Genomic DNA, 24,646 nt, shown 5'->3' on the forward strand with positions numbered 1-24,646 from the left:
TGATGGTCCAAGTGAATGTTGAGATATCTTTTGAGTGGAAACCTGAGAAATGGTTTACAAATGGGGTGGTAAGGACACCTGCCCTAATGTCTGCAAGATGTTCCTTTATGCGAGTTCTGGCCTCTCTTGTGGTGAGCCCTACGTATTGGACAGAGCATGCCTCACAACTAATCACGTAGATAATGAATGTGGACCTACAATTAAGGCAACAATTTATCTTAAACTCTTGTCCAGTGTTAAGGGAATAAAATTTATCCCCTGTCACAAGTCTCTCACAGGCCTCACACGTCCGATGGTGACAACGGAATGTGCCCTTGACACTTAGCCATGACGATGTTACCCCCTCTGACCTTTTCAACCTAGTGGGAGCAACCAGGTTGCCAATAGATTTATTTTTTCTGTAGGAACACCTGATGCCGCTTCCTACCACCCCCTGTAGATTATCGTCTGCTGCCAATAATCCAAAGTGTTTATCTACTATGTTACAGATGGCCCGGTACTGCCTGGAGTATTCAGTTAGAAAAGTGACCCTATCCACTGGACCCTTGCTAGGACCTTTTTTCTTGGTTCCATCCTTATTGGATTCTAGGAGTTTGATCCTAGGGATATTCTTCACACAATTTCTAGCACTGTTTATGACAGAAGTTCTATACCCCCTATCTCGGAGTCTCTTAGTGAGGTCATCCGCTTGGTTCTCATAGGTGCTGGGCTCACTGCAGTTTCTTTTTAATCTAATAAATTGACCCTTGGCAACCCCCTTGAATACTCCCTGTGGGTGGCAACTATCAGCGTGCAGCAATGAGTTGCCCGAAATGGGCTTTCGATACGTCTCAGAGCAAATGCACACCCGGCCACACCCGTCGGAGTATTCGAAAAGGACCAACATAACGGGGAGCCAATTTATTGGAAGGCACACGAAGGTTCAAGTTGCGGGAGGACAGCCAAACTCTCTCACCAATCTGGTAGGAAGGTGCGGGCAGACGCCTACGATCAGCCTGGAACTTTTGACAGCATAGAACAATGAAGGCAATCCTGAATCTGCACCCACGTGGAACGGAGTTGCCGGAGATGCTCCTCCAAAGCCAGAATACCCTGAGACATGAATGAATCGGGCAACAAGGATGGTTGAAACCCATAATTCGCCATGAACGGGAATAACTTGGAGGAAGCATTAATAGCACTATTACGAGCAAACTCTGCCCAAGGTAACAGTTCAGACCAATTATTGTGGTGATCAGAGACATAGCAACGGAGGAACTGTTCCAGAGCTTGATTATACCGTTCCGCAGCCCCATTGGATTGAGGGTGATATGCAGAGGAGAAGGAAAGCTGGATCCCCATTTGAGCACAAAAGGAACACCAAAATCTGGAGATAAACTGGCCACCCCGGTCTGACACTATCTCCTTGGGTAACCCATGTAAACGGAAGACCTCCCGGGCAAAAATCAAAGCAAGCTCCTGAGCGGTAGGCAGCTTCATCAAGGGAATGCAATGTGACATTTTAGAAAAACGGTCAACCACCATAAGGATAACAGTATTGCCATTGGAAACAGGGAGCTCGACAATGAAGTCCATGGAAAGATGAATCCAAGGACACTCACCATTAGCAATAGGTTGAAGAAGACCCACAGTAAGATGTTGAGGAGTCTTATTCTGTGCACAAACTGAGCAGGAGGCAACATACGCTGCAATATCAGAACGAAGATCTGGCCACCAGAATTGTTGAGTGACAGACCAAATTATTTGGTTCTTGCCTGGGTGACCTACAGCTTTAGGATAGTGGTAAGTGTGCAAAAGTTTAGTTTGAAGATTCTCAGGAACAAAACACTTACCACTAGGTTTCTCAGGAGGTGCATTGGTTTGTGCAGCCAGGATCTCCTCCCCCAAGGGAGAAGTCAAATTAGTACGTATGGTATCCAAAATATGGTCAGGAGGTATAACAGGAGTAGGTACAGACTCCTCCTTGAACAGAGGCAAAAATTGTCGAGAGAGGGCATCAGCCCTAACATTCTTACTACCAGGCAGGTAGGAGACCACATAATTAAACCGAGACAAAAATAGTGCCCATCTGGCCTGTCGGGGCGACAAGCGTTTTGCTTCAGATAGATAAGTTAAATTCTTGTGGTCAGTAAGAATGAGCACTGGCACGCTAGTACCCTCGAGAAGATGCCTCCATTCCTTGAGTGCCAAAATTATGGCCAATAATTCCCTGTCGCCAATTTCATAATTGCACTCTGCTGGAGACAATTTCTTAGAGAAGAAACCACATGGATGTAAGGAACCGTCAGGCGTAGGACGTTGGGACAAGAGGGCACCTATTCCAGTCTCAGACGCATCGACCTCAAGAATGAAAGGCAGGACAGGGTTAGGATGAGCCAGAACAGGAGCGGCAGCAAAGGCAGTCTTTGTCATGTACATTCACCCTGTACTGTTTCTTTAAGGTTCACTTGTTACATTTCCTCCTGCTTGCTATTTAGGCACCACCCTCACTTCCCATCAGTCTCTAGCCACTATAGCCGTACCTTCTGAATCTTCCTACGGAGAATTCGTTCCTGATATAGGTACATTCCTGTGCACTCTCCAGCCTACATCTGTGCAGCTTCACAAGGTGGATTTCATTATCGGATCTCTCAAACCGCAGTTACTACAGACCGCTGCGTTACACTCCAGCTGGTAAGACAGGTGATGTCATCAGCTACCGCCAGGCTGTAACACCCGACCCGCTCTCAGTAGATCAGCTCCGGAGACAGGTTGTATGAACAAATGAGTTAACGAACTTTGTACCTGTATACTAGCCTATCTGTTATAAACACTTTTGACCTGAATATCCTGTCTAACTGTTGCCGCTGTACCAAGTTTACCAGCCAGGTTATACACCAAATTAAAGTGACATTTACTAAAGTAAACACATGCTGCTTCCTATAGCTCTCGCCTAGCTGAGCTTCTGACACACATTCCTCATATGTGCTAATAAGTGAGGTGGGCTAAATTAAGTCACGGAGTTAACAAACTGCAGTGGTGTCTGTAGTTAACACTGTGTCACAAAACACTCATTTCCTAGTTTATCCATTCTGTTAATCTTGCTTCGCTATAACAGAGACAGAGGTACAGAAAAGATAAGTCATTACATAATAATCTAGCCATAATGACCTCTGAAGATGTAGCAGAGCAGATTTCTAATATGTCCCATAGACTTGACAGCCTCACCCAAACTATCAGAGACTTGCAGAGTGATAATGCTTACAAGAGGCAATACCCGACCCGCTCTCAGTAGATCAGCTAACAAATGAGTTAACGAACTTTGTACCTGTATACTAGCCTATCTGTTATAAACACTTTTGACCTGAATATCCTGTCTAACTGTTGCCGCTGTACCAAGTTTACCAGCCAGGTTATACACCAAACTAAAGTGACATTTACTAAAGTAAACACATGCTGCTTCCTATAGCTCTCGCCTAGCTGAGCTTCTGACACACATTCCTCATATGTGCTAACAAGTGAGGTGGGCTAAATTAAGTCACGGAGTTAACAAACTGCAGTGGTGTCTGTAGTTAACACTGTGTCACAAAACACTCATTTCCTAGTTTATCCATTCTGTTAATCTTGCTTCGCTATAACAGAGACAGAGGTACAGAAAAGATAAGTCATTACAGTCTTAAGACTTTCAAAGGCCTTAATGGCAGTAGGTGACCAATGGAGTGGATCATTCTCTTTATAGGTCATGTCTGTGATAGGTTTGACCAAGGAAGAAAAGTTTTTAATAAACTTTCTATAGTAATTGGTGAACCCCAAAAGATGTTTAATAGACCGAAGACCAACTGGACGAGGCCACTGCAGAACTGCAGATAACTTGTCAGAATCCATGGAGAACCCTGCAATGGAGATAACATAACCTAGGAAGGTTACTTGAGTCTGATGGAACTCACATTTCTTGAGTTTACAAAACAAGCCGTTCTCACGTAGTCATCAAAACGATGAGCCTCAAGTGTGGGTGAGTGTATGAGGATGTCGTACACCACAACACACTGTTGCAACATATCTCGTAGGACATCATTAATAAATTCCTGAAAAACAGCAGGAGCATTACATAGGCCAAAGGGCATTACAAGATACTCATAATGCCCGCTCCTGGTGTTAAATGCTGTTTTCCATTCATGGCCCTCCTTAATTCTAACGAGATTGTACGCTCCTCTCAAATCAAGTTTAGTAAAGACCGTAGCTCCCTTGAGGTGGTCAAAGAGTTCCATAATGAGCGGAATAGGGTAAGCATTCTTAATGGTAAGACGATTATAATCGATGCATGGTCTTAACTCGCCACCCTTTTTCTTCACAAAGAAGAAGCCAGCCCCTGCAGGATAGCAGGATTTGCGGATGATCCCCCATGACAGAGCATCAGCAACATACTCCTCCATAGCACAATTCTCTGCAACAGACAGAGGGTCCACCCGACCCCGAGGAGGAATGGCTCCGGGTTGCAGGTCTATAGCACAATCGTAAAACCGGTGAGGAGGCAACGTACCGGCACTCACCTTGTCAAAAACGTCTAGGAACTCTCCATACTCCTCTGGCAATTGAGATACTGAAGAAGTGCACAAGACTTTAACTGGTTTCCGAAGACAAGTGGAAATACATTGCGGGGACCACGACAAAATGTCGGACCTGCGGCAGTCGAGACTGGGATTGTGCTTTTGGAGCCAGGGATAACCCAGAACAACCGGAAAATGTGGAGAGTTTATCACCTGGAACTGGAGGGTTTCAAAATGGAGAGCCCCAACAGCCATGGACAACGGAGCAGTTTCGTGAGTAACGAGTGCGGGCTGAAGGGGCCTGCCATCAATGGCCTCAATAGCAAGTGGAACGGACCGAGGCAAAACAGGAATGGAGTGCTTTGATACAAAAGCACTGTCAATGAAATAGCCCGCAGCACCAGAGTCAACAAGAGCCTGAGTGACTATGGAGGAGTCCACCCAGGAAAGGACAACCATGACCAAAGGTTTCTCCTTAAGCGGTTCCGGGGACGAGGATAAACCACCCAAGGTCTGCCCCCAACAGGACCTTAGGTGTGAGCGTTTCCCAGCCGTGTAGGATAAGACTTCAAAAGGTGGCCCTGTAACCCACAACAGAGGCAGAGCTCCTCCCTCCTCCTAAAGGCCCTCTCTGCCGCGGAGAGACGCGTGAATCCCAACTGCATTGGCTCAGCAGTACCTGGTGACTCAGGACCAGGAGGCATGGGAGGAGAGGGAGGCATGGGTGGGAACGAACACGTAGGAGACAACGGAACAGGAGGCTTCCGCAAGCGCTCCTTGAAAGAGGGCCTCTCTCTGAGTCTGATGTCAATTAGGATCAAAAAAGACACCAATGCCTCGAGATCCTCTGGTAAATCTCATTGTTCCAACCTACCTCTGTGGCAAGCGTACAGAACTCAATAGCATACTGAGTTACAGATCTTGTACCTTGCTGAAAGGACATGAGTCGTTTAGCAGCAGAGGAGGAGCGAGCCTGGAACATCAAATACCCTTTGAAAGGAGGCCATAAATTCAGGGTAATTTGAAATCACAGGTTTATTAGTCTCCCACAAGGGATTAGCCCAGGCAAGAGCTGTGTCAGAGAGTAACGAGATTAGAAATCCCACCTTAGCTCTGTCAGAGGGAAACGCCTGAGGTAACGTCTCAAAGTAAATGCCCACCTGGTTCAAAAACCTTCTGCACTGAATAGGATCGCCTCCATATAACTGAGGTACAGAACCGGACATGCTCCTGGTAGGCATAGGTGCAGCAGCGGAAACAGGAGCAGCCATAACTTGCGGGACACTTTGGTCAAAATATGCAGTGCGAGTCAGCAGGGTTTGCAGGGCTAGTGCAAATTGATCCAAGCGGTGATCCTGTACATCCATCCTGGAAATGATGGCAGGTAAAGGTGAATAATTAGCACCATCAGGATTCATGGCCTTTGCGTAATGTCAGTGTGCCAGGAATCAGACGAGAAGTACAAAAATAATCACACCTTTATTAATAGCAAAAAATAATAAAAAGTCCACAAGTCAAATAACAAGCCAGGAGTCAAAACCAGAGCTGGTAGTCAGACGAGCCGAGTTAGGAGCCAAAGCAAATAGTCAGACGAGCCGGAATCAGGAACAAGGAAAACAGCAGAGTCAGGAACAAGCCAGGGATCAGGAACCAGGAAGGACGTCAGGCAGGCAGGTAATACACAGGAACTCTCACAAACAGGTCTAAGACAACGCAAAGGCAAAGCATACTGAACAGAGGCCCTTTAAATAATAAGTGATGACATCACAATTCTGAGACTGCATCCTGTCTCACACGGATGATGCACACCAGTCTGGCCATAAAAGGAAGTGCAGGAAATCAGCAGCATCCCCCACAATGCACCATAGTCAGAAAGAGAGGTGAGTAAAATGGCTGCCAGCAGCACATGGCAAACAAAACAGGGAAAAAACCCTGACAATTATGCTGTGAGAAAAATATGAAGCTGAGCACGTTATCTCAATAATTTGTCCGATAGCCTTGCTATGTGTTGGGCGATGCGCCCAGGTATACTTTTATCTAACACTCCTCGCTTAATAAAAATACTCCTTTTATTGCTTATTTTTAATGAAGTTCTTTGTTCCAAGCATACTGTGTGAAATGGTGTGATTATGATTACGTTATTTGTTTAACCCCATATTCTGTAACCATTGTCTATAAAAGTATGTGATGCCTTATAATAAATAGTACAGTGATTAGACTTTACTTGCTAGCTGTCTGATTGTTGTTCCCGAGATATCTCCCAAAGGTGACCCATTCAGTTCCAGGTGAAGGTGTAGAATACTGCTAAGTGTCAAGTGATACCCCTGGTTATAAGATAACGCCTAACATTTCTGGTGTCAGAATTGGGATTCACAAAGGGGTAAGTAGATAAATGTTTTTATCCTGCTTTTCCCTCTGTGAATCTGAACCCAAAGTCTGGCCGGCATTAAGGGGAAATAATAAGGGGTTAAACTCCCCTGGACAGGTTTGTGTCCTGCCATTAAGCGTGGGTTATAGCAAAAATTATAGTGTGAGTTCAAGTCTCACCTTATTTTGCAAGTTCAAGTCTTGCTTTAACAAGAATTGATATCTTGCTTTAATGGTTAAAGTCCCTTATATAAGCATACAATATAGTTTAGTTTAAATATCACTGGAGCTGAATGGTCACTTGATGCTTGTTGCTTAATTGCTTATTTCATTGTTAATCTTATTGTGTTGTGAATGTGGCTTAGTGATAAGTGTTACGGCTAGATTACGAGTTTTGCGTTATGAGTAAAAAAGCAGCATTAAGGCTCATAACGCTGCTTTTTCACTACCACTGCTATTACGAGTCTTGTAGGTTCAGCTGTCCCGCAGACTTTTTAGGACTTACCGCAAATCAACTTACGCAATTTGCGTATAGTCTTTTTTCAATGGGACTTCCAAAGCCCCAATATTACAAGCTTTTTTTTTTAGGCCAAAAAGTGAGCGGTAAAGCCTATCCCGTAAGATGCGTAACGCATTCTAAAGTCAGTAGTTATGAGTTTTACACTACAGAGCTGTAGCATAAAACTCATAACTAAAGTGCTAAAAAGTACACTAACACCCATAAACTACCTATTGACCCCTAAACCGAGGCACTCCCGCATCGCAAAAACTAAAATAAAATTATTAACCGCTAATCTGTTGCTCCCGACATCGCCACCACTAGAATAAACATATTAACCCCTAAACTGCCGCACTCCCGCCTCACAAACACTAGTTAAATATTATTAACCCCTAATCTGCCGCCCATAACATCACCGCCACCTACCTATATTTATTAACCCCCTAATCTGCTGCCCCCAACATCGCCACCACTATACTATATTTATTAACCCCTAAACCTAAGTCTAACCCTAACACCCCCTAACTTAAATATAATTAAAATAAATCTAAATAAAATCTACTATTAATAACTAAATAATTCCTATTTAAAACTAAATATTTACCTGTAAAATAAACCCTAAGCTAGCTACAATATAACTAATAGTTACATTGTATCTAGCTTAGGGTTTATTTTTATTTTACAGGCAAGTTTGTATTTATTTTAAATAGGTAGAATAGTTACTAAATAGTTTTTAACTATTTACTAACTACCTAGTTAAAATAAATACAAATATACCTGTAAAATATAACCTAACCTGTCTTACAATAAAACCTAACCTTACACTACAATTAAATAAATTACCTAAATTAAATACAATTAACTAAATTAAATATTATTACCTAAATTACAAAAAAACAAAACACTAAATTACACAAAATATAAAACAAATTACAAGATATTTAAACTAATTACACCTAATCTAATAGCCCTATCAAAATAAAAAAGCCTCCCCAAAATTAAAAAAAACCCCTAGCCTAAACTTAACTACCAATAGCCCTTAAAAGGGCCTTTTGCGGGGCATTGCCCCAAAGAAATCAACTCTTTTACCTGTAAAAAAATACAAACAACCCCCCAACAGCAAAACCCACCACCCACACAACCAACCCCCCAAATAAAATCCTAACTAAAAATACCTAAGCTCCCCATTGCCCTGAAAAGGGCCTTTGGGTGGGCATTTCCCTTAAAAAGGGCATTTAGCTCTATTGTAGCCCAAAGCCCTAACCTAAAAATAAAATCCACCCAATAAACCCTTAGAAAAACCTGACACTAACCCCTGAAGATCCACTTACAGTTTTGAAGAGCCGACATCCATCCTCAACGAAGCCGGGAGAAGTCCTCATCGAAGTGACAAGAAGTCCTCAACGAAGCTGGAAGAAGTCTTCATTCAAGCTGGGAGAAGTGGTCCTTCAGACGGGCAGATGTCTTCATCCAGACGGCATCTTCTATCTTCATCCATCCGGCGCGGAGCAGCTCCATCTTCAAGACATCCGATGCGGAGCATCCTCTTCTTTCCGATGACTAACGACGAATGAAGGTTCCTTTAAGTGATGTCATCCAAGATATAGCGTCCCTTAGTTTCTGATTGGCTGATAGAATTCTATCAGTCAATCGAAATTAAGGTTGAAAAAATCCTATTGGCTGATGCAATCAGCCGATAGGATTGAACTTCAATCCTATTGGCTGATCAAATCAGCTAATAGGATTGAGCTCGCATTCTATTGGCTGTTTTTTCAAGTGAACTAACTCAGGAATTTGTAAGTGCGATGACGGGCGTAATTTAAATTTGGTAAATACAAAAGAGAGGTTTTTTTTCTGGCAATTGATTAATAGGTTGATTTAAGTATGTCCAAAAGTTATGCAAGGAGTTTGTGTAAAAAAGATAAAAGAAAAGACTATACACTGTATGTTATTTGATGTATCTAAAGTATTTGGGTCTGTTTCTTTTGTAGAGTAATTCAGTAGAGTTTTAATATACCTGGTAACATATTGCTGTGTAATATTATTTATGCTGTGATGGCTTTAATTTAAATATATGCAGGTTATGATACAGTAAAGAAGTAGAATTTTAATAAATAATACAAGTTTCCTAATCATGGCTAGATTATATATGTAATACACATATTATAAATGGTCAGCCCTTAAAGGGACAGCACACTGTAAAATTGTTTTTATGTTGATGTATTTTCAATGATTTGTTACACCAGCTGTATAGTATCAAATTTAGGAGAAATTGCATTTGCAGTTTTATTTATTTTATCTGCTTTTGTGCTTTTAATCCAAAGCTTATTACAATGGGTTGGGTTTCAGGTAATAGCATATCTCATTGTCCTTATCTGATATTTTTCTGGAAAACTGGAGCTCAGTGCTTAGACAGAACAATGAAAAATTGTAATTTTATTACTTAACTATCCTGTACCCCACGGAGAGTTTAATTTCTTCTTCTGGCTGTGTTTACTTAGGCTATTCAATAGATGAGACTCCAGTATACAAAATGTTACTATAAGTGGGTATACCACATGCTGAATCAGCTATTTCCAATGCCAAAATAGGGGTGAAGGAGCTACTTGTAAACAATTAAATACACTCTATCAGGTAAAATGGATGGGTAAAATTGGGAACAATTTAAAGGGAAGAACATTTTTGGGTAAATTGTCCTTTTAATCTATTAGTGTAAATTATTATTATTATTCTTTTTAGAAATTTTATTTTGTTGTATAAAATTGTTATATTTAGTCAGAGAGCTGCAAAAATGTTGAATATCAAATTATATATAAAAATTAAATCAAATAGTGTATTTATTAGAATCCTTATTATATTAAAGTATAGCATAGCATGTAATGGCTTTGTGACTGGATTCTAAAGCCTTTACCAAATTATTTGTAACAAACATGATTTTTAACAGTGGGTTTGCCCTATCTATGCAAACAGAAACCATAGAGCAGTAGCAATGCAATTATTTTCTGACCTTTCCCAGAATATAGTGCTTAGGTGTTTGTGTGTTTTCTTTATCTATTCATGGTTAGGGATTGTATTTGTAAATGTGCAACTACAGTTTATTGATCTTCTAAAGTGATGCATTAAAAGCATAATTTCATAGTATTGTGCAGGGTAAAATTTACAAAACCAGGGCATGAAAGGTTATAGAATTTGAATTATTTTGTGGTATTTTTCAGTGCTGTGTTTCATTGAGTGTAAGAGGTCGAATTATCAAGCCGTCAACTGTGCTGCATTCGCCGGGACCAATATGCTCGCCTAACATCGCGGCCGCGGACCTGAATACGATCACCATATTTATCAAAAAAGCCGTCAAAAAGCCACGCACCAAGTACGGGGCGATGAGCAGTGGACTGTTGTTAACTAACAGTCATCGATCTTGCTGCTATTCAGCTTTTTCCCAACTTTATTTATATCCTGTCACTAAACACTGCCACTATACTAAAATGTTTAACCCCTATCCCGCCGCTCCCTGGAGCCCACCGCAACTTTAATAAAGCTATTAACCCCTATCCCACCGCTCCTGGACCCCTCCGCAATTAAATAAATGTATTAACCCCTAAACCCCTGGCCTCCCACATCACTACCACTTACTAAACCTATTAACTCCTAAACCACCAGCCCCCCACATCGCCATAACCTAAATTAAGCTATTAACCCTAAATCTAACAAGCCGCTAACTTTACATTATAATTACCTCATTCCTATCTTATAATAAATTAAAACTTACCTTTAGAATTAAAATAAACTATATTAAACTATTAATTAACCTACCCTAACTATTATACTAAAATTACATTAAACTATATTAAACTATTAATTAACCTACCCTAACTATTATACTAAAATTACATTAAACTATATTAAACTATTAATTAACCTACCCTAACTATTATGCTAAAATTACATTAAACTATATTAAACTATTAATTAACCTACCCTAACTATTATACTAAAATTACATTAAACTACCAATTAAATTAACTATATTACATATTTAAAAACCTAACCCTACTCAAGTTATTTAAATCTACTATTAGAAATGACTAAATTACAAAAAAATAGCCAATAGAATGCAAGCTCAATCCTATTGGCTAATTGGATTAGCCAATAGGATGAAAGCTCAATCCTATTGGCTGATTGCAACAGACAATAGGATTTTTTCCCCTTTAATTCCTATTGGCTCATAGAATTCTATCAGTCAATCGGAATGTAAGGGACGCCATCTTGGATGACGTACCTTAAAGGGAAACTTCATTCGTCGTTGACCATCGGAAGAAGAGAATGCTCCACGCTGGATGTCTTGAAGATGGAGCCACTCCACGCCAGATGGATGAAGATAGAAGATGCCGTCTGGATGAAGACTTCTGCCCGCTTGGATGAAGACTTCGGCCCGCTTGGATGAAGACTTCTGCCAGCTTTGCTGAGGACTTCTGCTGCTTGCATGAGGATGGATGTCCGGTCTTCAAAAACTGTAAGTGGATCGTCAGTGGTTAGTGCCCATACAAATGCTCTTTTCAGGGCAATGGGGAGCTTAGGTTTTTTAGATAGGGTTTTATTTGGGGGTGTTGGTTGTGTGGGTGGTGGGTTTTACTGTTGGGGGGTGTTTGTATTTTTTTTTACAGGTAAAAGAGCTGATTTCTTTGGGGCAATGCCCCGCAAAAGGCCCTTTTAAGGGCCAGTGGTAGTTTAGTGTAGGCTAGGGTTTTTTTTTTCTTTTGGGGGGTCTTTTTTATTTTGATAGGGCTATTAGATGAGGTGTAATTCTTTTTTATTTTTGAGACTGTGTTTTTTTATTTTTTGTAACTTAGTGTTTTTTATTTTTTGTAACTTAGTGTTTTTTATTTTTTGCAACTTAGTTATTATTTTTTGTAGTAATTTTTAATAGTAGATTTAAATAACTTGAGTAGGGTTAGGTTTTTAAATATGTAATATAGTTAATTTAATTGGTAGTTTAATGTAATTTTAGTATAATAGTTAGGGTAGGTTAATTAATAGTTTAATATAGTTTAATTCAATTCTAAAGGTAAGTTTTAATTTATTATAAGATAGGGATGAGTTAATATTTAATGTAAAGTTAGTGGGTTGTTAGGTTTAGGGGTTAATAGCTTAATTTATTTTATGGCGATGTGGGGGGCTGGCGGTTTAGGGGTTAATAGGTTTAGTTAGTGGTAGTGATGTTGTAGGCCAGGGGTTTAGGGGTTAATAATTTTATTACAGTTGTGGCGGGGTCCGGGAGCGGCGGGATAGGGGTTAATATATTTATTTAGTTGCAGCGGGGTCCGCGAGTGGCGGGATAGGGGTTAATACATTTATTTAGATGCGGGGGGCTCCGTGAGCAGCGGGATAGGGGTTAATATATTTTATGTAGGTAGCGGCGATGTCAGGGCGGCAGATTAGGGGTGTTTAGACTCAGGATTTATGTTAGGGTGTTAGGTGTAAACGTTACTGGTTTTCTACCATAGAAATCAATGGGATATCTGGCAGCATTGAACATAAGCTTTCGCTGCTTTCAGACTCCCATTGATTCCTATGGCATCCGCGGCCTCCAGGGTGGCGGATTGAAAACCAGGTTCGCTGGGCCGGAATAGCCACGAGCGTACCTGTTAGAAATTTGATAATTTGCAAAAGTTGTCAGATAGTGCCAAATTTGAACATCTGTAATGACGTAAGCATCGATCTGTGTCGGATTGAGACCGGCGGATCGTATGTTACGTCACAAATTTCAACTTTTGCTGGTCTGTAGGCTTTGATAACTAGGTCAAATCAGGCTCGCCACAATTACACTGCGGAATTCCAGCGTATTTGCGGTTGACGGCTTGATAAATATCCCTCCTAGTGTATGTGCTTGCTTTCAAGTTGATTGTGTTTGTTAAAAGTTTGTGAGGGCTGTTAATGTTTTGTTTTGCGTAGTGGACAGTTGTTATTAAATGATTTCTTAGAGAATGTTTTTTATTTTTTAGAGAATGTGTGTGGAAGGGTGCTGTATGAATGGAATATTGAATATTGAGGTGTTGTCACACCGCGCCGCTCTAGCCGTTGCTAGGGGCACGGCGTCTCCTTCTCTGCTCGTTGTCAGGGGCAGTGTCGGCTCTGGACGCGTGCGGCGCTGACATCATCGCAGTACGCTCCAGATGCTGGGCGGACCTCTGAGGCACGAATCTGTGCCTATTTAAATCTGGGAAGAACGATCTGTCAATGCCCAAGTATAGGTGTTACTCTGTGTGCTCCTGGGTGTGACAGACTGTTCCATCTACCTAATACCATTGTTGCTGAACCTGCCTGTTTACTGACTACTCTACCTGACTTAACCCTTAAACTGCTGGACTGATCTTTGTTGCTGAACCTGCCTGTTTGCTGACTACTCTGCCTGTTTAACCCCTGAATTGCTGGACTGATATACTGCTGCTGATCGCTGCCTGTCTGACTACTCTGCTCATTAACCCCTGTTGTTCTGGATTGCCTCTTTGTTGCCAAACCCTGCCTGCCTGACCATTCTAGTGGTGTGCCCTTGGACTGCTTTACTGTTGCCGAACCCTGCCTGCCTGCCCTGCCTGTGGTGAGTGCCGCTCCCCTCATCTTACTAACTTTCTCTGCTCTGGGATATTCCCTATCATTCCGGCTCAACGCCGGGATAACAAGACTACTGGAGTTCAGTCTGATAGAGGAGTATCCCACGAGCATTTTGCCTGATTTTAAGGATACTACTTCTTTTAGGAGTGCATGGATTGTCTTTTAGTTTGCTGTCATATTGTGTTTGCATGACACATAGGGGCCTATCTATCAAGCTCCGTATGGAGCTTGATGCCCCGTGTTTCCGGCGAGCCGGCAAGCTCGCCAGAAACAGCAGTTATGAAGCAGCGGCCACAAAGACCACTGCTCCATAACCTGTCCGCCTGCTCTGAGCAAGCAGACAGACATCGCCGGAATTCAACCCGATCGAGTACGATCGGGTTGATTGACACCTCCCTGCTGGCGGCCGATTGGCCGCGAGTCTGCAGGGGGCTTTGTTGCACCAGCAGCTCTTGTGAGCTGCTGGTGCAATGCTGAATACGGAGAGCGTATTGCTCTCCGTATTCAGCGAGGTCTGGCGGACCGGATCCGCACTGTCGGATCAGGTCCGCCAGACTTTGGTAAATAGGGGCCATAGGGTGTTTCACGCAAACAAAGGGGGGAGTATTGATGAGTATATTTATTTATGTGATTTGGGGTGATTGTTTTTAAAGGGACAGTCTACACCAAAAATTTTCTTATTTAAAAAGATAGATAATCCCTTTATTACCCATTCCCCGTTTTTGCATAACAGACACAGTTATATTAATATACTTTTTACCTCTGTGATTAACTTGTATCTAAGCCTCTGCAGACAGCCTCCTTATCTAAGTGCTTTTGACAGACATGCAGTGTAGTCAATCAGTGAAGACTCCTAAAAAACTTCACGGGAGTGAGCACAATGTTAACTATATGACACACATGAACTAACACTGTCTAGCTGTGAAAAACTTTCAAAATGCTCTGAGCCAGGGATAGGCAAGGTGTCCGTACACGGACACTGGTGTCCGTGACTAGCCCTTGCAGTGTCCGCCACAACCTTAGTATATGTTTTGATTGAATAATAGGAATAATAAAAAAAATGTAGTGTGAATAAAGTTAGTGGCTTGTCAAGAGACTGCTAGCGATATTGGGAGATAAGTTATGGAATAAATAAAGCCTGAGTGAAATACTGGATGTGTATCTGCATCTGTATAATAACACCCAGCTATATACAAAGACACAGTTGTGACACTGGCACATGGGTATAGCCAGACAAGGGTTGGTTATAGGGTCAGTGGTAACTGCATCAGTATAATAACACCCAGCGCTATATAATGACACAGTAGTGACACTGGCACATGCGTATAGCCAGACAAGGGATGGTTATAGAATCAGTGGTATCTGCATCAGTATAATAACACCCAGCGCTATATAATGACACAGTAGTGACACTGGCACATGCGTATAGCCAGACAAGGGATGGTTATAGAATCAGTGGTATCTGCATCAGTATAATAACACCCAGAGCTATATAATGACACAGTAGTGACACTGGCACATGGGTATCGCCAGACAAGGGATGGTAATAGGGTCAGTGGTATCTGCATCAGTATAATAACACCCAGCGCTATATAATGACACAGTAGTGGAACTGGCACATGCGTATAGCCAGACAAGGGATGGTTATAGGGTCAATGGTATCTGCATCAGTATAATAACAACAAGCGCTATATAATGACACAGTAGTGACGCTGGCACATGGGTATAGCCAGAGGAGGGATGGTTATATGATCAGTGGTATCTGCATCAGTATATTAACACCAAGCACTATAAAATAATGTTTTTAATTTAAAATGTACCTTGGTGTCCTTCACTGTAATTTGGAAAATGTCCGCCACAGCCTTTGTCTGTGCCTATCTCTGCTCTGAGCTAAGAGGCGGTTTTCAACTGTTTAGAAATCAGTTTGAGCCTAGCTAGGTTTAGCTTTTCAAAAATACCACCAAGGGAACAAAGCAAATTTGATGATAAAAGTAAATTGCAAAGTTGTTTAAAATTGCATGCCCTATCTGAATCATGAAAGTTTAGTTTTGACTTTACTGTCCCTTTAAGTAAGAAAATGAACCTACAATATAGATAAGTTGTTAACAAAATATTTGTATTTGCAGGATGAGATCATGGAGCTGTATACATAAAAAATAACACTAACTAAATGTGTTTTTCATATTTAGGTAATTCTGTACAGATAAAATTCCATAGTGCACTTTCCAAAAGATTGAAGATTGAATGCAAGTAAACCTTTTAAATAAAGAGATGCCTGGTGCCTAGGTGAAAGAAAGAAAAAGAAGATAAAAGACCTTTTGTCAAGTTTGTTTTAACCACCATACTGCAGTAAAAGTTGCTGAACTATCTTTTGGATCCATTCTTTGCATTGCACGCTGGTGCCAGCCCCAGAACTGGACTCTGGGTAATCTATGACTGTTTCCTATGATGTTTGTCTTCAGAACATAAAGACTATCCTTCTCTGGACTGTGCCTTGACTGTTGGAAGTTGAGGACCTGTTACGCTGTTACAAAGTCATCCACAGATAAATTTGGGGAGTATTTTTGTAACTTGTTTACTTATACTGCTTGTTTTGTATTCTCTTGTAATTGTGTTATTTTTATAGATCATAATTAGTTATAAGAAGTCATATAGCTTTGTCTGCAGAAAAGTATGCCTTATTTGTATTAGTACACATTGTAGTTGATGTACTTAAACAAAGTAACCTTCCAGATAAGTGTAACTCTAAACCTTGCAGTATTGTAACCTATTGTATGGCCAACTGAGTATAGAGAATATAGGGTATATTTATTATAGTGCAGATGGACATGATACGATGTAGCGTATCATGTCTGCTGCACATGGATAAATGCCGACAGCATTCTTGTGAACTGCTGGTGCAATACCGACCCCTGCAGATTCAGCCGCTAGCAGGGGGTGTCAATCAACCCGATCGTATTCGATCTGATTGATTTCTGTCCGCCGCCTCAGAGCACGTCTCAGCTAGAAATTTATTGTGTGTAGTTGCAATACCTATAGGGCTGTAATTTGTAATATAATCTACGGTCCAGGATCACAGGCATAAATATGTTTCATGGCCAATATCTTGAAAAATGATTGTAGTTTTGCATTAACAATTATACATTGTACAGGAGTTTACTACCTTGGACTACCAAAATAGTCTAGCAGGACTTTTAACGATAACTAGCAAAAAAATAAAATAAAAAATTAACTAAAATAGGAGTACAGAGAACTATAAAACAGGACAATTAATATAATCCTTAAACAGAACATTTTTGTCAGCTAGCTATATATACCCTATAGGAGTTGTTGCATGGTACATTTATATACATATACAATTTCCCATTCAGGCTGGCTAATCTTCATATAGTACCTAATCGGCAGTTCTTTATGTTTCAGTATAGGTGTTAGATGGGATTGCACGTATATCTAAATAGCAGCTGCCCTTACAAATTAGTAGAATCTCTATATAGTGGGGTATAATGACAACCCACCCCTGCTCTCCAGATCTTCATACCTGACACAGAGCCAGAACAAATCCCATGCTGCTGTATCTTATCAGGCAAGTCGACTGGGATTTCCGTGTTCCCGCTCAGTCCTAAGCACATCCCGCTCAAGTTGCAGCGCACATCCTCACGATCGCCCGACTTGGCTTCCACTACTGCGGTACCGGTCTTTGTAGGGCTTGCTCTGTGGCCGCGTGGTAGATTTAATACCCACTTCTGGAGTTCGGCCGCATCTCCCAGAAAGCAAGTAAATGAAGGAAGGTGAAAGTCTTCCAAGCTGTATGGATCCAGAGTTGAGCCGTGTTCACAGCACTGAGAAATCAGCCGAGAACCCTGGGTGCGCACCTCTCTCTCTCTGTTTGCTGCATCTGGCACAATGATATCCTCCGGGCCGACACACTGCAGGATATTAGCAAACTTCTGTAGCAGCGATTCCTCAAAGTCTGCAAAGAGGGCAATTAGCCTTGTAGAAAGATCCTCCATTAATATGGGTGGGGGATAAAACAGCCGCCTAGGCTCCAAAGGTAGCTAGATAGAACTATGAAAGATACTATGGCTTCAGCTATGGCGCAGTATATCAGCCTCCTCAGGGCCACACTGGATAGCATAGGTCAGGAACTGAGTCACAACAAAAGCTCACAAATGGATTAAATACTGTATATTCCTGGGCAAGTTTGTCATAGGTAGTCCCAATATAAAGTACAAGTTTCTCAGAAATATATAGTTAAATACTTGTAAACTAGAAATGATGGAAGAGCTCCTGTAATGCACGTCCTGCCGATCCAGCGGTCAGCTCCACCCCCAAAAAATATTTGGTAGTTTTAATAATGTTATGATTGTATTCTTTCCTCATACAGGAGTGTGAGAGAATTTAGGTTGCATAAAATAATTAATAAATTAGTAGTGCTTATCAGATGATACAGCTGATTCTACTAAAATCATATTTGGAGAATTGTAAACATTACATATAGTAGCTTTGCAGAATAAAACAACACTAGGTTATTTTTTTAGTAGTTCAAAATGAAAGTGTAAAGAAATTAATTTTAAAGAAAATTTTTTTATTGACTGTTTTACTTTTCATTTTTTTTGCAGGGCATGCACAAGTTACTTAGCATAGCCATACAGTCTCTTGATGTAGTCTAGCAGTTTTCATGTTTAAGGTATCATTTAAAGTATATAGAGAAGTTGACAGTTATTCTCTGTAAAAGTATAATCAATGTATTTAGTTTGTATTATATATCAACAATGTTTTCCTGGTTTTTAATGACATAGGATAAGTCAAGTTATTAAAGGAAATTGTGATGCTTACAAAAAACTGAAAGAGGGTTTGTTGGGCATAATTGTGATTGTATCAGGGTGCATGCTCATCTTGTGCTGTTTTGTTTCCTTCTTAGACTCCTTCTGACTCGAGTGTCTGTTGCTATGAGGATCCACATGTTTCCCTTGTCAATGACATGAACAAACCATTGTACTTCCAGCATGCACCTGCTGATGGACTCTTTCTCAGGAGCAAAGCACCCCTACTGCAAATGGACTATGCTATTGAAGCAGAGTGTCTAAGGGAGGTGGAGCTCTAAGAGGACAAAGACTGTTCTTGTACTTGTGCTGTTCCCATGTTATGTTTCACTGTGGAGAGTGTACAGAGCAGGGAACTGTCTATTCTATTTGGGGATGCTAGCTATGCAGGTTGAGAAATAAAGATGCAGTGTTGTTTGGGGTTAGATAGGGGGCTGGTTGGGACTTTGTGCAGATAGACCAGTGGTTTGGGGATGCTGGGAGGTAGACAAAGAGTATTTGAGAGACCATACTCATGTTCAGTGACATATTGTGCTCTATTGGCCTATTTAGCATTTTAATATTAGTTAACTATTATAGCAGTAAATGTGAATGAATTTCTCTACAGTATTCTCACATAGATTCATGTTATACCGTAGTATTAGGCTTACATTGTTGTTAATAGATTTACTAATTTTCTGTGCCTTTTATATAGTTGTTTAATTTTCATAGTATGTTATTTTGTTAGAATAAAAGGGTGGAATGTAAGAATATATATATAACAATACTGACACCATTTTGTATCTACTCATAAATTTTGTTAAACTCCATTTTAAGAATGGTTTATTATAGGTCATTATAACATAGCTTATTATGCTGTGAGAAAAATATGAAGCTGAACTTGTTATCTCAATAATTTGTCCGATGGCCTTGCTATGTGTTGGATGATGCGCCCAGGTATACTTTTATCTAACACTCCTAGCTCATTAAAAATACTTCTTTTATTCCTTATTTTAATGAAGCTCTATGTTCCAAGCATACTGTGTGAAATGGTGTGATTATGATTACATCATTTGTTTAACCCCATATTCTGTAACCATTATCTATAAAAGTATGAGATGCCTTATAATAAACAGAACAGTGATTAGACTTTACTTGCTAGCTGTCTGATTGTTGTTCCCGAAATATCTCGCACAAAGGTGACCCATTCAGTACCAGGTGAAGTGATTTCCCCGGTTATAAGATAATGCCTAACACAGACTGAGCATCGAGAAGAGAAATAGCCGCAAAGAATTGTCAGAGGATTTGAGAACAAAATTGTGGAAAAGCATGGACAATCTCAAGGTTACAAGTCCATCTCCAAAGATCTTAATGTTCCTCTCTCCACTGTGCGCAACATTGTCAAGAAGTTTACAGCTCATGGCCCTGTAGCTAATCTCCCTGGATGTGGATGAAAGAGAAAAATTGATCAAAGATTGCAATGAAGGATTGTTTGAATGGTGGATAAAGAACCTCGATCAACTTCCAGAAAAATTCAAGCTGACCTTCAGGCACAGGATACAAATGTGTCAGCTAGCACTATACGTCGCCATCTGAATTAAAAGGGTCGCTATGGTAGGAGACCCAGGAGGACCCCACTGCTGACAAAGCAACATAAAAAAGCCAGATTGGAGTTTTCCAAAACTTACCTGAGGCAGTCAAAATCCTCAGACGAAACAAAATTACAGCTTTTTGGTAAAGCCCATCCTTCTACTGGTTTCAGACAAAGAAATGAGTCTTTTAAAGAAAAGATTATAGTCCCTTCAGTCAAACATGGTGGAGGTTCACTGATGTTTTGGGGTTGCTTTGCTGCTTCAGGCACTGTATGTTTTGTCTGTGTGCAGGGCATTCTGAAATCTGAAGACTACCAAAGAATTCTGTGGTGCAATATAGTGTCAGAAAGTTGGCTCTCTGTCAGAGGTCATGGGTCTTACAGCAGGACAATGACCCAAAGCACACATCAAAAAGCACCCAAAAATGGTTTAAGACAAAGCACTGGAGAGTACTGAACTGGCCAGCAATGAGTTCAGATCTCAAACCCATAGAGCACATGTGGAGAGATCTTAAAACAGCAGTTGGGAAAAGGAACCCTTCCAATCTGAGAGACCTGGAACAGTTGGCGAAAGAAGAGTAGTCCAAAATTCAAGTAGAGAGGTGTAAGAAACTCATTGATGGTTACAGGAAGCAATTGATTTCAGTTATTTTTTCCAAGGGGTGTGCTACCAAATAGGGTGAGAATGCCAATAATTTTGTCCAGTCCATTTTTGGAGTTTTGCATGGAATGTGTCAGATTTGGCTTTTTTTCTCCACTTTTTTGTGTTATACCAATACAAACAAACTAAATAAATATAAGAATGCCTAAACATTTATAATTGCAACAATTTTCTGGGTCAAGTGGTGCATTATCTGACAGAAATGCAGGGGTGCCAATATTTTTGGATATATATATATATATATATATAATATATATACTGTATATATATATATATATATATATATATATATATATATATATATATATACATACAGTAGATAGATAGATGATAGATAGATAGATAGATAGATAGATAGATGGATAGATATATTTTCTGAACCCCAATGTGAATAATCCACGAGCCACCACTCATTATTAACTATGAATATTGCATAAATATGATTTTAATGTTTAAAATATCTTGTTCATGAAAGAAAATGTTTAGGTTTCATGTCCCTTTAAATATTTGCCTTAAATTTTTCCTTTGGCCAGAAGTCATATAAACAAAATCAAATTGCCAAACAGGTAGAACAAGAGATAAAATCAAGAACTTTAAATCACACTTTACATGCTACATCACTTTCTATACTCCCAAGTTCACTTGGGACACAGATTTTCCTGTAAAAACAAGCAAAGAGAAAGGCTGCATACCTCTGTGTGTTGTTCTAAAAAGGACAAAAAAACTATCATGCATATGAAAATGTACTGTTTAAACATGTTGAAATATTTTGCTGGATGAAAAAGTTTGAGGAACATAAATATGCAATAAGAAAATGCTCTTATTTGTTTGCACTATTGCTCACAAATAACTATGGGCTAGATTACAAGTGGCGAACAAACGTTTGTGCTTGGGTTTTTGCGATAGTTTGTGCGTGGGTTAAATGGCACTCATGTTACAAGTTGAGCACAATCATTACCCCTATCTCAGAGCTGTAGTTAATTCTTTTGCGAAATTAAAAAGTTGCACAAAATACATTAAAAATACATTGCAAAGTTACATTCATAATAACACCATCTAGTAAAAAATATTTTTAAAAAATATACAATTAAGTAGATGAAAACATGTAAAACCATATTTATGTAATATTCATTTTTAATAAAGTGTTATAGTGTATATTTACTGTAAATATTTCACATTCCAATGTTCTGCACATAGCAGAATATGTTCTATGTATTTTTAATAGATATTCCTATATATATCTGTATATACTAATACCTATATATAATCATGTATATATATATATATATATATATATATATATATATATATATAGGAATAACTATATGTACCAAAATAGCATCAGTTATATATAGAAATGTGTATTTTTGAATAAATAGAACATATTCTGCTATGTGCAGAACATTGGAATGTGAATTTTTTATATTTTCATGTTGGGTAAGTGCATATGAGAATATGAGTTTGGGTTAGTGCGCAAGTCAGTGTTTATCCAATTTTTTGTCTCCATTTACTTCTATGGGGGAAGAGATTATCTTTTGTGCGACAGTGTAATTGCGCTAGAAGTAACCTGTTTACAAGTGTCGGGTTAGCGTGAGCATGATAACTTTTTACTTTAAACTCATAGGCCTAGATTTCGAGTTCGGCGTCAGCCGTGAAAACCAGCGTTAGAGGCTCCTAACGCTGGTTTTGGCCGCCCGCTGGTATTTGGAGTCAGTGATTAAAGGGTCTAACGCTCACTTTTCAGCCGCGACTTTTCCATACCGCAGATCCCCTTACGTCAATTGCGTATCCTATCTTTTCAATGGGATCTTCCTAACGCCGGTATTTAGAGTCGTTTCTGAAGTGAGCGTTAGAGCTCTAACGACAAAACTCCAGCCGCAGGAATATAGCAGTAGTTAAGAGCTTTCTGGGCTAACGCCGGTTCATAAAGCTCTTAACTACTGTACCCTAAAGTACACTAACACCCATAAACTACCTATGTACCCCTAAACCGAGGTCCCCCCACATCGCCGCCACTTGATTAAATTTTTTTAACCCCTAATCTGCCGACCGCCACCTACGTTATACTTATGTACCCCTAATCTGCTGCCCCTAACCCCGCCGACCCCTGTATTACATTTATTAACCCCTAACCTGCCCCCCACAACGTCGCCGCCAGCTACTTAAAATAATTAACCCCTAATCTTCCGACCGCAAAGCGCCGCCACCTACGTTATCCCTATGTACCCCTAATCTGCTGCCCCTAACACCGCCGACCCCTATATTATATTTATTAACCCCTAATCTGCCCCCCTCAACGTCGCCGACACCTGCCTACACTTATTAACCCCTAATCTGCCGAGCGGACCTGAGCGCTACTATAATAAATGTATTAACCCCTAATCCGCCTCACTAACCCTATCATAAATAGTATTAACCCCTAATCTGCCCTCCCTAACATCGTCGACACCTAACTTCAATTATTAACCCCTAATCTGACGACCGGAGCTCACCGCTACTATAATAAATGGATTAACCCATAAAGCTAAGTCTAACCCTAACTCTAACACCCCCCTAAGTTAAATATAATTTAAATCTAACGAAATAAATTAACTCTTATTAAATAAATTATTCCTATTTAAAGCTAAATACTTACCTGTAAAATACATCCTAATATAGCTACAATATAAATTATAATTATATTATAGCTATTTTAGGATTAATATTTATTTTACAGGCAACTTGGTAATTATTTTAACCAGGTACAATAGCTATTTAATAGTTACCTAGTTAAAATAATAACAAATTTACCTGTAAAATAAATCCTAACCTAAGATATAATTAAACCTAACACTACCCTATCAATAAATTAATTAAATAAACTACCTACAATTACCTACAATTAACCTAACACTACACTATCAATAAATTAATTAAACACAATTCCTACAAATAAATACAATTAAATAAACTAGCTAAAGTACAAAAAATAAAAAAGAACTAAGTTACAAAAAATAAAAAAATATTTACAAACATAAGAAAAATATTACAACAATTTTAAACTAATTACACCTACTCTAAGCCCCCTAATAAAATAACAAAGCCCCCCAAAATAAAAAATTCCCTACCCTATTCTAAATTAAAAAAGGTAAAAGCTCTTTTACCTTACCAGCCCTGAACAGGGCCCTTTGCGGGGCATGCCCCAAGAATTTCAGCTCTTTTGCCTGTAAAAAAAAACATACAATACCCCCCCCCAACATTACAACCCACCACCCACATACCCCTAATCTAACCTAAACCTAAATAAACCTAACACTAAGCCCCTGAAGATCTTCCTACCTTGTCTTCACCATCCAGGTTCACCGATCCGTCCTGAAGAGCTCCTCCGATGTCCTGATCCAAGCCCAAGCGGGGGGCTGAAGAGGTCCATGATCCGGTCAAAGTCTTCATCCAAGCGGGGCAGAAGAGGATCTTCCATCCGATTGAAGTCTTCATCCAAGCAGCATCCATCCGGAGCGAAGCGGCAGGATCCTGAAGACCTCCAGCGCGGAACATCCATCCGGCCCGACGACTGAACGACGAATGACTGTTCCTTTAAGGGACGTCATCCAA

The sequence above is a fragment of the Bombina bombina genome, chromosome 4, assembly GCF_027579735.1.
Source record: "Bombina bombina isolate aBomBom1 chromosome 4, aBomBom1.pri, whole genome shotgun sequence".
Lineage (NCBI taxonomy): Eukaryota > Metazoa > Chordata > Amphibia > Anura > Bombinatoridae > Bombina > Bombina bombina.